The 17,021-nt window shown below is 44.7% G+C and overlaps 1 protein-coding gene across 4 annotated transcripts in view; it reads right to left on the reverse strand.

Moving 5' to 3' along the window:
* TNFAIP8L3 (TNF alpha induced protein 8 like 3) overlaps nucleotides 1-17,021 on the reverse strand; it is a 140,652-nt gene that overhangs the window by 10,246 nt on the left and 113,385 nt on the right. The window contains exon 3 of one of the 4 annotated variants that reach the window (XM_069766002.1): nucleotides 7,572-7,673. The exons of 2 other annotated variants lie outside the window; for them this stretch is intronic. The gene's annotated coding sequence lies outside the window, so the exon portion shown is untranslated. Of the gene's footprint in view, nucleotides 1-6,652; nucleotides 6,769-7,571; nucleotides 7,674-17,021 lie in introns of those variants that run through there. One more of the 4 variants, XM_069766003.1, reaches the window with a different exon arrangement.

Consider the following 17,021-nt stretch of genomic DNA (forward strand, 5'->3'; position numbering starts at 1 on the left):
TGAGGTTAAGTCGTTAGGTGCTGCTCTATTTAACTCCACCTAGTGCTTTGATCCTGGCCTCCAGTCAATGTTCTAGTATTGGTCTTGCTTCCTCCTGGATCGTTCCTGTGGCCTGTCTGCTCAGCATAAGCTAAGTTCTGCTTGTGTTACTTTTGTTGCTATATTTTCTGTCCAGCTTGCTTTTTTGGTTTTGCTTGCTTGCTGGTAGCTCTGAGACGCAGAGGGAGCACCTCCGTACCGTTAGTCGGTGCGGAGGGTCTTTTTGCCCCTCTGCGTGGTTGTTTGTAGGTTTTTGTGTTGACCGCAAAGCTATCTTTCCTATCCTCGGTCTATTCAGTAAGTCGGGCCTCACTTTGCTAAATCTATTTCATCTCTGTGTTTGTATTTTCATCTTAACTCACAGTCATTATATGTGGGGGGCTGCCTTTTCATTTGGGGAATTTCTCTGAGGCAAGGTAGGCTTATTTTTCTATCTTCAGGCTAGCTAGTTTCTCAGGCTGTGCCGAGTTGCATAGGGAGCGTTAGGCGCAATCCACGGCTACCTCTAGTGTGGTTTGATGGGTTTAGGGATTGCGGTCAGCAGAGTTCCCATGTCTCAGAGCTCGTCCTATGTTTTGTGGTTTTTGTCAGGTCACTTGTGTGCTCTGAACTTCAAGGTCTATTGTGGTTCTGAATTACCTATTCATAACACCCGCCCTAATGGGGGACAGGAAATACAAAGAGGCTAAATAGCCCTCACCTTCCTGCTACCTCCAGTGTTTTTCCGTTCACCAGTGGGGCATGAAGAGGCTCCTCTCAGGTGCTGCCGTGGCAAGTGAATGGAGCCCTTGGAATTCTTACCATGCTGGGCAGCCGAGGTCAGGTGGTTCTCCTCCTCCATACAGCTGCTCCCATCTCCATCTTCCATGAACTCGGGACGGTGATGTGCTGCCAGGGTCCTACCGAAGCTCTCCGGTGTCCTCCCGGCATGCAGCTGAAGTTCCGAGGTAGTAGGAAGCTCTCCGGCGTCCTCCCGGCGGGCAGCTGAAATTCCGAGGTCCGCGCGCCGGATTTGATGTCAGCGGCGCATTTCCGGTGCGTGTCTTGGGGCTCCACGCTGGAACGCACACGTCGCCTCCTGGGTTCCAGGTGCTTTGATGCCTGAATCACTGCTAGGGTCGTTCATGGGATCCTCCCTACGGACCAAGGGGAGGAGGAGCACACAATTGACGCTGGTCCTCGATGCCTTCATATCCTGGTCAGAGGCCTCCAGTTAAGACGCTGTGTCTCTGTCTCTGTGTGACTGCTGACAGTTTGACCATGGACGGTGACAAACCCACTGCTGCATCTGCAGAACCCAGCATTCACCCTCCTACCGTGAGTAGCTGGGCTGGTCCTTCACTGCCCAGACTTGTTAGTATGGGTCATTTAGTATCCCTCTCTCTCTTCTAGGGAGAAAAGGTCTCTGCCCCAAAGAACAAACCTAGCCACAAGTGTGGTGTTTGTGGCGCCAGACTGCCTTCCGCTTACAAGAAGACCCTTTGTCAACCCTGCACGGATGACATATGTGCTGAATAGCCCTCCCTCCTGGACAGCATTAAAACACTGATTAAGCAGGAGGTACAAACCTCCATTGCAGCCCTTCCCCAGCTCCTGGTGTCGCATCCTCCTCCCCCTAAAAATAGGAAAATGGCACCGGTTGAAACTGACTCAGGCGAAGTTCATACTTCAGGGTCAGAAGATATTTGGGAGAATGAGGGCTCCACATCCACCCCTAAGCCCTATGGGGAAAAAATACTATTTTTCTCGGAGGATATGGATGAGCTTGTTTCCATAGTTAGGATCACCATGGGGGTCGAGGAGGTGGAGGAAAGGCATTCAGTTCAGGATGAGATGGGGGTCTGAAATGCAAAAGGTAAAAAAGGGTTTACTATCCATGAAAATGTCCAAAATCTTATTTTTCAGGAGTGGGCTTCCACAGAGAAGGGCCTTAGCGTTCCTTCAGAATTAAGGAACCGCTTTCCCCTTGAAGGCGATAATTCTATTTGGGAAGTCCCTAGGGTAGACGTCCAAGTTTCTAAAGTAACTAAAAAGACGTCCTTCCCATTCGAGGATTCCTCACAATTAAAAGATCCCATGGAACGAACGATAGAAAGTCACCTAAAAAAGTACTGGGAATACTCTACAAATTTGCTTAAAGCAAATATTGCTTCCACATACGTCGCCAGAGCCCTAGTTCTCTGGCTTCGCAAGTTAGAGGAACACCTCTCCCAGGGGACCTCCAGAGAGGAAATCCTGAACTCCCTACCCCTCCTCCAAAAGGCGACGGGGTTCTTAGCCGATGCCTCAGGAGAATCTGCTCGAGTGCCTGCTCGGTCATTAGTCCTCTCTAACTCAGCCAGGAGAGCCCTTTGGCTGAAATCATGGGGAGGCGATATCACCTCTAAGGGCTCCTTCTCACTTGCGAGAAATACGTCCGAGTCTTGCAGGTTAAAACCCTGCTCTGGCGCCGGCACTCCAGAACGGAGTGTGCAGCTCCATGTATTGCTGTGTGGCTGCACGCTCCGCTCTGGAGTGCCGGCGCCAGAGCAGGGTTTTAACCTGCGACACTTGGACGTATTTCTCGCAAGTGAGAAGGAGCCCTAAGACCAAACTTTGCGCCATCCCCTTTTAGGGACACGATGTGTTCGAGCCAGTCTTGGATGACATCCTTGAAAAGGCGTCTGATAGGAAAAAATCGCTTCCTGAACAAAAAAATCACTAGGAAGCGCTTTTTTCGTCCCCCTTGTGAACAGTCCTCCCAGAAGGAGTTCAGGGGTAAAGGTAAATCGAGCCGATGTAGCTACCCGAATGGGGGTAGAGGCAGGAACATCCTTGTTCTCAAACAGCAGACCCCTGATAAACAGTGACACTCTGGTGGGGGGCCGACTCTCACCCAGTGGCAGTTTATATCCACCAACCAGTGGATCCTCCACACCATACAATTCGGGTTGAAGTTGGAATTTGAGAGTCCTCCCCCCCAATGCCTGAGGATTACCCCAGTATAGGAAAAATCAGCCGCACTCAAATGGTTGAAAGTTCTGCAAACTGTAGTTTCTTTATTTATACATACAAGAAACATCACCAGGTGCTTTTTTGGAGGTGTAAAGGTGGCGGACCATTCAAATGAGGTTAACGTTTCGACCCAACCGGGCCTTTATCAAAACCTCACTGTAAAACAGAGGTACACATATAAGTGAACTGTACATATATACATGCAATATGTTAAAAAGAACCGACAAAAACAAAAACAAAAAACAACTATAACTTCCGGTCCAAGATTTACAATGGTACTTATTGACAGCTGTAACATCAGTGATCTGTCCCAGATAATTACAAAAACATGCTGTGAAGACCATATTATAGGGATAAAAAGTCTCAAATTTGCAGGCAGGAGCAAGGCTATTATGGAGAAACAATCATATTGAGCACATGCATATGTCTAAACCAGGATGACCAGGTGCAGCGATCAAGTCGCTGATGTAGCATACTGACCTTATGCCAAAGAGGTAAAGGGGAGAAGAGAGAGACGAGTTCCCATAGGGCTAAAGGAAAACAGAAGGAAGGGAAAAAAAAGGGGGAATGAGAAATCAAATGATAAAACATGGAGACCATTGGAAGGAAGAGGAGAGAGACCCTGTAAGGACTTTGTATTTACCAGCTCCGGTGGAGTTGTGTGGAAGCGTGTCCGCCTGGTGGGTGATGTGGAGGCAAATGTGCAGGACAGCGGGTATTTATACAAAGTGCCCGTATGGCAATATCCGGGTCTGTGCAGTCCAGTGCGCAGTGGCTAGTGGTGGAAAGGAGGCTAGGAACGCTGTACGTCCTAACAGAGTCTGCGCTGTGGCTGCTGCGAGTCACAGAGTAGATCGGGGTATGCGCCAACATCGTAGTGGAACGGCGCATGCGTAGTGCGCTCAGGGAGCGTGTACGGCGATATCTAGGTCTGCGCAGTACAATGCGCAATGGCTGTTGGTGGAAGGGAGGATTACCCCAGAACAGCCCCCAGACCTCCAGGACTCCCTTCTTCTACAATTACAGGATCTCGTGAGAGAAAAAGTAATTTCTCAAGTACATCAGCAGGATTTAGGCAGAGGCCATTACTCTCATCTATTCCTCATAAGGAAGCCCTCTGGGAAATGCAGAGTGATCATAAATTTAAAACCTCTGAATCGGTTCATCAGATACCGGAGGTTCAAGATGGAGTCAATCAGAACGGCAATCCCACTTATCGGACAGAACTGGATGATGGCTACGATAGGCCTGAGGGATGCCTATTACCATGTTCTGATCCATTCAGATCACAGTAGGCTCCTCAGGTTCGCGATCTCCGACAACCGCAGGATCACCCATTTTCAGTTCAATGTGCTCCCCTTCGGTGTATCATCAGCTCTGAGGGTGTTCTCACTCAAAGATTATGAGAGAAGCAGTTGTCTTCATCAGTCTTCAGGGAATTTGCCTCTTCCCACACCCTGTATGTCCACAGGGTGGTCCTCCACTACCTGGAACAGTCCAGGGCCTGGAGGATCGACCAAAATCTCTTTATCGAGTTTTCAGACCAGAATAAAGGAAAGAAAGCTGCTAAAAGCACAATCGCAAATTGGATTAAGTAGGCCATCTGCCTTGCATACTCGGCAAAATACCTCCCTCCTCCAATTTCGCTGAAGGCTCATTCCACTCATTCAGTCTCCACATCATGGGCAGCAAGAGGGAATGCCTCATCTGAGCAGATATGCAGAGCCGCCACCTGGTTTTCTGTACATACCTTCATCAGACGCTACAGACTAAATTTCGACAGGGATCTTACATTCGGCAGACGTAGTCCCTCCCTAAAGAAATTATCGTTGGTATAACTCCAAGGTGACTGTGGTGGAAGGTGACTAGAGAAAATAGAATGTCTTACCGGTAATTCGGTTTCTAGGAACCTTCCATGACAGCACTAATTTCCCTCTCTATCTGATATTCATTGGATGATTCTTGCACTTTGGTGGTAACTATTCTTGCTAGTATTTCCAGAAAAACACTGGAGGTAGCAGGAAGGGGAGGGTTATTTAACCTCTTTGTGTTTTCTGTTCCCCATTAGGGCGAGGAGACATCCTCCAAGGTGACTGTCGTGGAAGGTTCCTAGAAACCGAATTACTGGTAAGACTAATTCTATTTTTGTTGCGCCACATTTAGCTGCGATTGCAGGTGCAAGTCTCTTGGTTATGTCTCTATCAGTTTTGTACATTGAGAGACTGAAATTCTTGCCCATTTTTCCTTGGCAAACAGCTCGAGCTCAGTGATGTTTGATGGAGATCGTTTGTGAACAGCAGTTTTCAGCTCTTTCCACAGATTCTCGATTGGATTGAGGTCTGGACTTTGACTTGGCCATTCTAACATCTGGATACGTTTATTTGTGAACCATTCCATTGTAGATTTTGCTTTATGTTTGGGATAATTGTTTTGTTGGAAGACAAATCTCTGTCCCAGTTTCAGGTCTTTTGCAAACTCCAACAAGTTTTCTTCAAGAATCCTGTATTTGGCTCCATCCATCTTCCCTGTCCCTGCTGAAGAAAAGCAGGCCCAAACCATGATGCTGCCACCACCATGTTTGACAGTGGGGATGGTGTGTTCAGGGTGATGAGCTGTGTTGTCTTTACCCCAAACATATCGTTTGGCATTATTGACAAAAAGTTCGGTTTTGGTTTCATCTGACCAGAGCACCTTCTTCCACATGTTTGGTGTGTCTCCCAGGTGGCTTGTTGCAAACTTTAAACAACACTTTTTATGGATATCTTTGAGAAATGGCTTTCTTCTTGACACTCTTCCATAAAGGCCAGATTTGTGCAGTGTACGACTGATTGTTGTCCTATGGACAGACTGTCCCACCTCAGCTGTAGATCTCTACAGTTCATCCAGAGTGATCATGGGCCTCTTGGCTCCATCTCTGATCAGTCTTCTCCTTGTTTGAGATGAAAGTTTATAGGGACGGCGGGGTCTTGGTAGATTTGCAGTGGTATGATGCTCCTTCCATTTCAATACGATCGCTTGCACAGTGCTCCTTGGGATGTTTAAAGTTTTGGAAATCATTTTGTATCCAAATCTGGCTTTAAACTTCTCCACAACAGTATCATGGACCTGCCTGTTGTGTTCCTTGGTTTTCATGATGCTCTCTGTGCTTCAAACAGAATCCTGAGACTATCACAGAGCAGGTGCATTTATGCGGAGACTTGATTACACACAGGTGGATTATATTTATCATCATTAGGCACTTAGGACAATATTGGATCATTCAGAGATCCACAAGGAACTTCTGGAGTGCGTTTGCTGCACTGAAAGTAAAGGGGCCGAATAATATTGCACGCCCTACTTTTCAGTTTTTGAATAAAAAAAATAAAATAAAATAACCAATGCATTTCGTTCAACTTAACAATTGTGGTCCACTTGTTGCTGATTCTTCACCAAAAATTTAAATTTGGTATTTTTATGTTTGATGCATGATATGTGGGAAACGGTTGAAAAGTTCAAGGGGGCCGAATACTTTCACAAGGCACTGTATACATAGCCACACACACACACACACCCTCTCTTGTACTGTACAGCACCGTACCTTACATATTGGATTATATAGAGTACTGTCTTTATTACGTACCGTCCTGTCTTGTTAGATGTATAATACAATGATGACTGATGAAGGATAGGAAAGCTTCTTTTCTAATGAAGGCTGCTGATGGACTGGTCTACTGGTCACCGGCTGCTCCATCAGCCGTCATTTTATATCTAACAAGAGAGGGGACTATGTAATAACAGGGCACTGTGAATAACAAAAATAACAAGAATAAACTATGTAAGGGACAGCACTGTACATAACAGCAGAGAAGCTATATAATAAGGGATGGCATCAAATATAACTAGTGAGGATGGTACATAATAAGGGACAGTGTTATACATAATAAAAGAGGAAACTATGTAACTAAGTACAGTGCTAGACATAAAAAGTGAGTACACTATATACTAAGGGAATGTGCTATACATAATAAGGGAGCACACTATATACCAATGGAAGGTGCTTTACATAGAAAGTGAATGCACTGTATACTAGGGGACTGTGCTATACATAATAAGTGAACACACTATATACCAAGGGAATGTGCTATACATAGAAAGTGAATACACTGTATACTAAGCGACTGTCCTATACATAATAAGTGAGTATACTATATACTAAGAAACCGTGCTATAAATAATAAGGCCTGTATCTGTGTGCAGTGTTGGTGTGCTGACCGCTTTTACAGACGCATTGAGCATGTCCTATTCTGATCCTCAAAATCGGATCAGAGAAGAACATTCTTTGACCCTCACGGATCTCATTCTCAGATCCATGATTTTCATGTATGTGTGAATGGATCTATAAAACTCTGAGTCCGTGTGCAATCCGATAAAAAAAACCTGGAAGCACACGGACATTGCACACAAATCTGAGAATGTAGAATAAGAGATTTTACAAAAAAAATTATCACTCCATGTCGCACAGTGCAGGTACAGAATAATATTTACATGCAGGCACTTACCGCTGACATCTCATCTGATTAGAGCCACTTTCTCCTGTCTCCAGACCTTCATGTTGACATCTCCCAGCCACAACTCGTCTTGTCACAATGATTGTCGCAGCCCTGAAAATAACAAGGTCACATACATTGTATACATACGTGTCTCCTCCCCGAATACATATATGTACCCCACCATTAATATACTATTAGCCAAACACCATTAACCCCTTTATGACCGGAGGTATTTTCGTTTTTGCTTTTGTTCCCCTTCTTCCCAAAGCCATAACTTTTTTGTTTTTCGGTCAACATGGCCATGTGAGGGCTTGTTCTTTGCAGGATGAGTTGTACTTTAGACAAGATTGGTTTTAACATATGTGGAATATGGGAAAAAAATTCAAAGTGCGGTGAAATTGCAAAAAAAGTGCAATTCACAATTGCTTTTTGTTTTGCTTTTTTACTATGTTCACTAAATGCTAAAATTGACCTGCCATTATGATTCTCCAGGTCATTACGAGTTCATAGACCCCAAGCATGTCTAGGTTTTTTTTTATCTAAGTGGTGAAAAAAAAATTCAAAATTTGATTTAAAAAATTGCGCCATTTTCCAATACCCGTAGCGTCTCTATTGTTCGTGATCTTGGGTTGGGTGAGGGCTTTTTTTTTTGCGCGTCGAGTTGATGTTTTTAAAGTTTACTTTTTTGGTGCAGATACGATCTTTTGATCGCCGTTATTGCATTTTAATGCAGTGTTGTGTCGACCACAAAAACGTAATTCTGGCGTTTTTACTTTTTTTCTTTTTACACCGTTTAGCTATCGGGTTAATTCTTTTTTCATATTGATAGATTGGGTGAATCTGAATGCAGCAATACCAAATATGTGTATGTTTGATTTTTTTATTGTTTTATTTTGAATGGGGCAAAAGGGGGGTTATTTGAACTTTTATTTTTTTTATATTTTTAAAACTTTTTTTTTACTTTAGGCATGGTTGAACAGTCTCCGTGGGAGACTAGAAGCTGCCATAACCTGATCAGTTCTGCTACATACAGGTGATGATCAGATCGCCTGTATGTAGCAGAATTGCTGACTTGCTATGAGCACAGACCATCGCACGGTGCTCATAGCAATCCAGCAGTGACGACTATAAGAGGTCTCTAGTGGACCTCTATGGTTATGTCAACCCATCGGCGACCTGCAGTCATGTGACATGGGCGCCGATGGTCAGGTTTTCTGGCGCAGTTGCCGGAATTGCGTGTTAAATGCCGCTGTCAGAGTTTGACAGCGGCATTTAACAGGGTTAACGCGATTCCTCCCGCCACTGTTAGCGGCACATGTCAGATGTTCAAAACAGCTGACATGTGCCGGAAAGGATGTGGGCTCACTGCCGGGAGGGAGTCCAATATTAGCGTATTATTATGCCCAATGTCGGAAAGGGGTTAAAAATATAAAGTGCTAAGCAGCATTGTGCCCCCAATTAACTATAATCTCTGACTCCCGATAATATGAATTATTCAGTCTGTGACTCTCCCCAATTAACTGTAAGGCTATGTGAACACGGAAAATATGCAAGGTTTTACAGTACAAAAATGAATGAGATCCCTGAAGTCTCATGCACATGTTGCTTATTTTTTCCATGCAGATTTGCAGCAGATTAAAATCTGCATAATGTCAATTCTTGAAGCATATTTTACCCGCTCGTACTAATGGGAGAAAACACGTAACAAAAGCATGGTAAAAAAAAAAAATGTATTTTACGCAACTTCCTTTCCGCCAACACATCAGGATATGCAGCAGAATTTTCTCCTGCAAATCCTAAAGGTGTGCACATAGCCTTAGTCCCTGTCCTGTGTCCCCCATTCATTATCAGTACTTGATAGCACCAAAATTAATTTGGAACTGGGAGAAGAAGCTGTATGGCACTAAGCATCCTCCACCACCTCCCAATTCATTACAAGTCCTTGACAGCGTCTTCTCCCACCTTTCAGTTCATAATAAAATGTACTATGCACCTTATCGCCTACTGTTCCACTCCTCAATACATTTTAAGTCCCCGATAGCATCACAATGAATTGCGAGATGGGAGAGGACACTATCAGGGGTTTAGCACCCTCCTCCACCACCCAATTCATTTTACATCCATCTCTAATGTCCTCCTTCCCCTGTTTGTAAGTCCATTATAAGTCCCCCTTCCTCGCATCCCAATCCCCCACAACCCTCATTGTCCTCCTCCACCCACATCCCATCATTGTCCTCTCCTCCAACTCCATCATTGCCTTATCCACCACCCTCATCATTGTTCTCCACCTCCATCATTGCCCTTTCCACCACCATAATTGCCCATTCTACCACCTCCATCATTGCTTCCCCATCATTGCCCTTTCCACCACCATCATCATTGTCCTTTCCACCATCACCATCATTGCTTTCTCCCCCACCACTCCCATCCTTGGCATTTCCACATCACCATCATTGTCCTTTCCACCACCACCATCATTGCCTTTTCCCCTTTATCCCCATCATTGCCCTTTACACCACCTCCATCATTGCTTTCTCCACTACAACTCCCATCATTGCACTTTCCACCACCACCATCATTGCCTTCCCCCTCCATCCCCATCATTGCCCTTTCCACCATCTCCATAATTGCTTTCTCCTCCACCACCCCCATCATTGCCCTCTCCACCACCTGTACACACACACACAAACATGGCACCACTCACCTCTCCTCATGTTCCCTGCAGCCACAGCATGTCCCCGCAGCATCTTCATTGCCGGCAGCTTTCTGTCTGATACAGGTTCATGCTTAATGCTGACGTCATCCCGCCATGCTGCTGTGTCAGACAGGAAGCGCAGGCAGTAAGCAGGATGGATCCCTGCAGCTCCGCTCCACTGCCATTCTCTCCTGTAGGCAACGGAGCTGCAGGGATTGCTCTCTGCTCACCGCTCATGAGGGCAATCTGGCCAGGGCCCCCCCCCCCCCCGGAGCCTTGGGGCTGGATAAACAGGCCAGATTTCCCTCAGTGTTAGCCGCCCTACAGGAACCCCTCTCCACCTCTGGGCCCCAGTACAGCCGCACCAGCTGCACATGTGGTATGCCCACCCCTAAGTCAATATATCCTTTTATCTCTCACCAGATTTCACAATCAAATGGAGTACAATAATAGATCACCTTGATCTGATGAGAATGCTGCATTTTAAAATTCCTTTTGGAAATTTATAGTTTCTGCCCACCTAGCCTGACTAATGGTTTCTTAATGACCTTGCTGAAGAAGAGCAGTGTATAAAATAGAGTAAACAGTAACATCCTTTTCCCATTCTTGTGATTATGCGATCAATAGAAGTCGGGAGGGAGCAGGAACTGCATCTGCAGGCAGTAGCTGAATTTGCCCCATAACTAGGGCTAATATGCCACCCTAGTTACAGGGAAATTCAGCCCAAAAAAATTAAAACAAAATATATTTTAATGTTTTATATACCGATCCCCAGAAAGGTCTGTTCTGACCTTATAGAGGACACATTGTGTAAAATAAATAAAACACAGCAAAAAAAAAGAAAGCAAAAAATACAAACAAGGCATAAAAAATTAGGCCCCATGTACGTACAACAAAAAAGGAAGCAAAAAACTTACTTGAATAACCAAAACAAAAACACTTTTAAAGCCCTTATCATTGCATGTTTAAAAAAAATGTGCCTGTTCAAGATAGTGGAAAATGGCTGAGTCTTGAACTGGTTTACAAAATATTGATTTGATAATTCCTGGTCCAGAAGGAATTGTGATAAGGGGAAAATTGTAATATTCTCTGTCTGGGTTTCATCTAGATTTGATATTTTATCTTGAGATCACCGATCTATATGTTCTACCTAATCCAAAGTGTGACACATAGTACAATTTCGGTACAGTATATGGGTGCCCTTTTTTTATTTAGGAAATTTTTAGAATGTTCTTCTAACTAGAGCTTAACGTCAAGTCACAAATTCCTGGCCTTAGGCTTCATCACACTATTTGTGCCATTACAACTTCATTGTCTGCCAATATAAATAATAAATGATCACTCTGAATGCCCTGCATAACATTTATCTCTATGTATGTAGGTCTGGATTATGCTGAAGACCTATTGTTGTATTTTGTGGTTTATGCTGTAGATGACCTCGGTTGTATCTTGTGGGTACAGAGATAAGTCAGTTCATTAACAATTGATCTAAGCAAATATGCATAGTTTCTTCCAGGAACACTTGTGACATGCTAACATTGCAATTTAACCTGCCACATGATTGATGGAAAGTATCTTCCAGCACCATGTCCTCTGTAAGTGAAGTCTCCGGAGAGCAACCTTAATATGGCATTTTTATTAGCATGTGGTGTGCTGTCATGTTAAAGGGAACGTGTCATCAGAAAATGAACTACTGCTTAAATCTGGGTTTTCCATTAAGTATAGCTTTTTAACAATTGTTAACAATATTGTTATATATATATATATATATGTATAAATATACAGCTCTGGCAAAAATTAAGAGACCACCACATCAAAACCCGGTCAGAGGCAGCTGAATCTCCAGACCTGAACTCCACTGAAAACCTCTGGAATGTAATTATTATTATTATTATTATTATTTATTTATATAGCACCATTGATTCCATGGTGCTGTACATGAGAAGGGGTTACATACAAGTTACAAATATCACATACAGTAAACAAACTAACAATGACGGACTGATACAGAGGGGCGAGGACCCTGCCCTTGCGGGCTTACATTCTACAGGATTATGGGGAAGGAGACAGTAGGTTGAGGGTTGCAGGAGCTCCGGTGTTGGTGAGGCGGTAGCTCCGGTGTTGGTGAGGCGGTAGCTCCGGTGTTGGTGAGGCGGTAGCTTAGTTGGTGATGAGGCAGCAACGGTGTCAGTGCAGGCTGTAGGCTTTCCTGAAGAGATGAGTTTTCAGGTTCCGTCTGAAGGATCCGACTGTGGTTGATAGTCGGACGTGTTGGGGCAGAGAGTTCCAGAGGATGGGGGATATTCGGGAGAAGTCTTGGAGGCGATTGGATGAGGAGCGAATAAGTGTGGAGGAGAGAAGGAGGTCTTGGGAGGACCGGAGGTCACGTGAGGGAAGATATCGAGAGATTAGTTCAGAGATATATGGAGGAGACAGGTTGTGGATGGCTTTGTAGGTCAGTATTAGCAATTTGAACTGGATACGCTAAGGGAATGGGAGCCAGTGAAGAGATTTGCAGAGGGGGGAAGCGGAGGAGTAGCGAGGAGAGAGATGGATTAGTCGGGCAGCAGAGTTAAGGATGGACTGGAGAGGTGCAAGGGTGTTAGCAGGGAGGCCACAGAAAAGGATGTTGCAGTAGTTAAGGTGGGAAATGATGAGGGCGTGCACAAGCATTTTAGTAGATTGGGGGTTGAGGAAAGGACGAATCCTGGAGATATTTTTGAGCTGGAGGCGACAGGAGGTGGAAAGAGCTTGGATGTGTGGTTTGAAGGACAGGGCAGAGTCGAAGGTTACTCCGAGGCAGCGGACTTCGGGTACAGGGGAAAGCATGATGTCATTGACTGCGATAGATAGGTCAAGTAAGGAAGATTTGTGGGATGGAGGAAAGATGAGGAGTTCAGATTTGTCCACATTGAGTTTGAGGAAGCGAGAGGAGAAGAAGGAGGATATGGCTGATAGGCACTCTGGGATTCTGGACAGCAGAGCGGTGACGTCTGGGCCAGAGAGGTAGATCTGAGTGTCGTCAGCATAGAGGTGGTACTGGAATCCATGGGACTTTATGAGTTGTCCCAAGCCAAGTGTATAGATTGAGAAGAGTAGGGGTCCTAGAACAGAGCCTTGGGGGACTCCAACAGAGAGAGGGTGGGATGAGGAGGTAGTATGGGAGTGGGAGACGCTGAATGTGCGGTTGGAAAGGTACGAGGCGATCCAGGATAGGGCGAGGTCTTTGATGCCAAAGGAGGAGAGGATCTGTAGTAGGAGGCAGTGGTCAACTGTGTAGAAAGCAGAGGACAGGTCTAGAAGGAGGAGTACAGAGTATTGTCCAGTAGCTTTGGCGGTAAGTAGGTCGTTAGTGATTTTGGTCAGGGCAGTCTCAGTTGAGTGATGGGGGCGGAAACCAGATTGTAGATTGTCGTACAACAAGTTAGATGAGAGGTGGGAGGAGAGTTCAGCATGGACGTGCTGCTCCAGGAGTTTGGAAGCAAATGGGAGCAGAGATATTGGGCGATAGCTGGACATAGCAGTTGGATCGAGGGTTGGCTTTTTAAGGATAGGCGTGATTGTGGCATGTTTGAACGCAGAGGGGAAGGTGCCAGAAGTTAGTGATAGGTTGAAGAGGTGGGTTAGGGATGGGATAAGTGTGGTGGTGAGGTTGGGGAGGAGGTGGGATGGGATGGGGTCGAGCGCACAGGTGGTGAGGTGGGATTTGGAGAGGAGACAATTAAGTCCCCCTTCAGTGATGTTGGATAGGGAGGTTATGGGGTTTGGGCATTGGTCTGGTATACAAAGGGGTTGTGGTGGTTGAACAATAAAGTCTTGCCTTGTGTGGTCGATCTTATTTTTAAAGTGTGTGGCAAAGTCCTCAGCAGAGATGAGGGAGGTTGGAGGGGGCAGTGGGGGGCGGAGGAGGGAGTTAAATGTTTTGAATAACTGTTTGGGGTTGTGGGATAGGGAAGATACGAGGGTTGTGAAGTAGGCCTGTTTAGCAGAGGTGAGTGCAGATTTAAAAGCGAGTGTTGCTTGTTTGAATACAGTGAAGTCGTCTTGCGAGTGTGTAATCAAGAGGATGATGGAGAGTCACAAGCCATCAGACAAAGAAGAACTGCTTACATTTTTGTGCCAGAAGCAGTGTGAAAGTCTGGTGGAAAGCATGCCAAGATGCATGAAAGCTGTGATTAAAAATCATGGTTATTCCACAAAATATTGTTTTCTGAACTCTTCCTGAGGTAAAACATTAGTATCGTTGTTTCTAAATGATTATGAACTTGTTTTCTTTGCATTATTTGAGGTCTGAAAGCACTGGTTTTTTTTTTTCCAATTTTGAACATTTCTCCTTTTCAGAAAAAAAAATGTATGGTTTGTAAATTTGGAGACATGTTGTCAGAAGTTTATAGACTAAAAGTACAATTTACATTTTACTCAAAAATATACCTATAAAGAGAAAAATCAGACAATATGAAAAATGGTGTACACGTGTAGTAAATCAGATCCAAGCCTCTTTCTAAACACTTTTTTTTCTTTTTTTTTAAAGCAAACTATTGCTTGTAAACTTCTCATGCCAAGTAACCCAATTTTGGGTCAATTTGTGCCAGAATTTGTAAATCTTCTCCACTGTGTCCACTCGCTCTTACACTATAGTTAATAAATCAAGATGTTTTGACAATTTAGCTTCATTTATTCATCATTTGCAGGACTATCTGTGATGCCCCAGGGTCCTGGTCGTCACAGTAGCATTGCTTTCCTCACAGGGAGAGTGATGTCACACTTGGAGGCAAGGAAGGATAACTTTCACCAGGTAAACACAAACGTGCAACATGTTCACACTCCAGGCCACAAGGGGGAGCTTTTGATCCTATTCCTAGGTGACTCCCCTACATATATTGTGGTTTGGAGGGAAAGTTAGTCAGATAGTGCCGGAGAGCAGACTGGAGCAGTCTGAGGCAGGAGGAACGTATGAGGAGCCGTGCAGCCATGAGAAAGTGCTGCAGCTCCTGGACAGAGAAAACACGGAAAGCAGAACAAATTGTAGAGCGCGTGTAGGAGAGAGAAGCACAAGTGAGGACACCAGGGGGAGGACAACAGCGAACAGACTGTCTCCCTGACAAAGCACCGACACCGGTAGCCAGAAGACCAAGGCTTTTGTGGGACTCTAAGACACATAGCAGAAACCGGCAGGACAGCTGGATTATATATCACCTGTTCACTCTAACACCCAGGAGATACAGTGACACATAGAGCCCGGATCGCGATAGAGACCCTGTAAAAAGGCTCGAGTCATCTGTCATATGGGTTTGTGTCCTAACCTATATGGGGGACAGAGAGAAGAACTGTGAGGACCTTATCAGAAGCCATAGGCAGTAAGGTACTACATTACCACTGCGCTAGAAAGAAGGCTTTAATCTCCACCTGGAAAAGGGGACTCCCAACTTGCCTCCAAGCCGGCCGGACTATGCCTGCCCTGTGATCAGGTGCCCTGGACTGCGGTTGCCTGAAGTCTTCAGTAAAGAAGGTAAAGAGACTGCAAACCTGTGTCCTCATTTGTTACTGCACCATTCACCATCATCTTCCATCTCCTCACCGGGAGCCCTGGGGATATGCTTCACCTGTGGGAAGTTATACCAACTAGCTGCCATAACATCATCTCAGAGGACCCCTTAAAGAAACGTCGGTCCCCACTGACCGAATACAGGTGGCGTCACGAACATAAACTTTATTCAATTTTCCTTTTACATGGGCGCCCAGGGCCACGGACCGGGTCACCACCGTGACATCCCCCTGTGAACACTGGACCCGGTACCAGGTACCCCACGGCCCTGGCAGGTGACTCATATCCATCCTTTGATTTTCATCATTCCATGACTTTTCCTTCTTGGTGTTGCAATTTCAATGTTGAAGAGTGTATATACCAGTAAACAACATGCTTTAAAGCTTGATATAGTTACATTTTGCCTCAAGAGAAATATGGTAACAGACACATTTTTGGGAATTTTCATCTACCGCAGAATTGACTACAATCTGTTCTCCACTGGGACAGTATGGGACAGTCATTACAGAGAAACAGATGCTTCTAGTTAATTTGCTGTCAGAAGAATGAGGGTATGTGCACACGTCAGGATTTTTTCCTGACAAAATCCTGAGAATTCTGCCAGAAATTCGCGTTTTTTTTCGCGCGTATTTCTCACGGAATTTGCGCGTTTTTTGCGCGGATTTTTCGCAGATTTTTTGCGGTTTTTTTTTTTTTCCTGAATGTCAATTTTGCTATGGAATCCGCAAAAAGAATGAGCATGTCCGTTCTTTTTGCGGAATGCGTTTTTTTGCGGAAACAAAACGCTAACATATGCACAAAAAATGCGGAATGCATTCTAAAAGATAGGATGCATAATGTTAGCGTTTTTTTAGCGGATTTATAGCGTTTTTATAGCGAAATTCCGCAAAAATCCGGACGTGTGCACATACCCTCAAATGCAACATTAATTTACATCCTCGCTGACATGAAGGTACATACATCTTGTCATATAATAAATAGTACTAAGCCTTGAGACATGTTAACTGCTCTTTTATTTTATGCTCTGCTCATAGCAGTGAAATAAGTCGGCTGACCGAACTCTGTCCTGATAGTAACATAGTAACATAGTAACATAGTAAGGCCGAAAAAAGACATTTGTCCATCCAGTTCAGCCTATATTCCATCATAATAAATCCCCAGATCTACGTCCTTCTACAGAACCTAATAATTGTATGATACAATATTGTTCTGCTCCAGG

The sequence above is a fragment of the Ranitomeya imitator genome, chromosome 4, assembly GCF_032444005.1.
Source record: "Ranitomeya imitator isolate aRanImi1 chromosome 4, aRanImi1.pri, whole genome shotgun sequence".
In the NCBI taxonomy this organism is placed as follows: domain Eukaryota; kingdom Metazoa; phylum Chordata; class Amphibia; order Anura; family Dendrobatidae; genus Ranitomeya; species Ranitomeya imitator.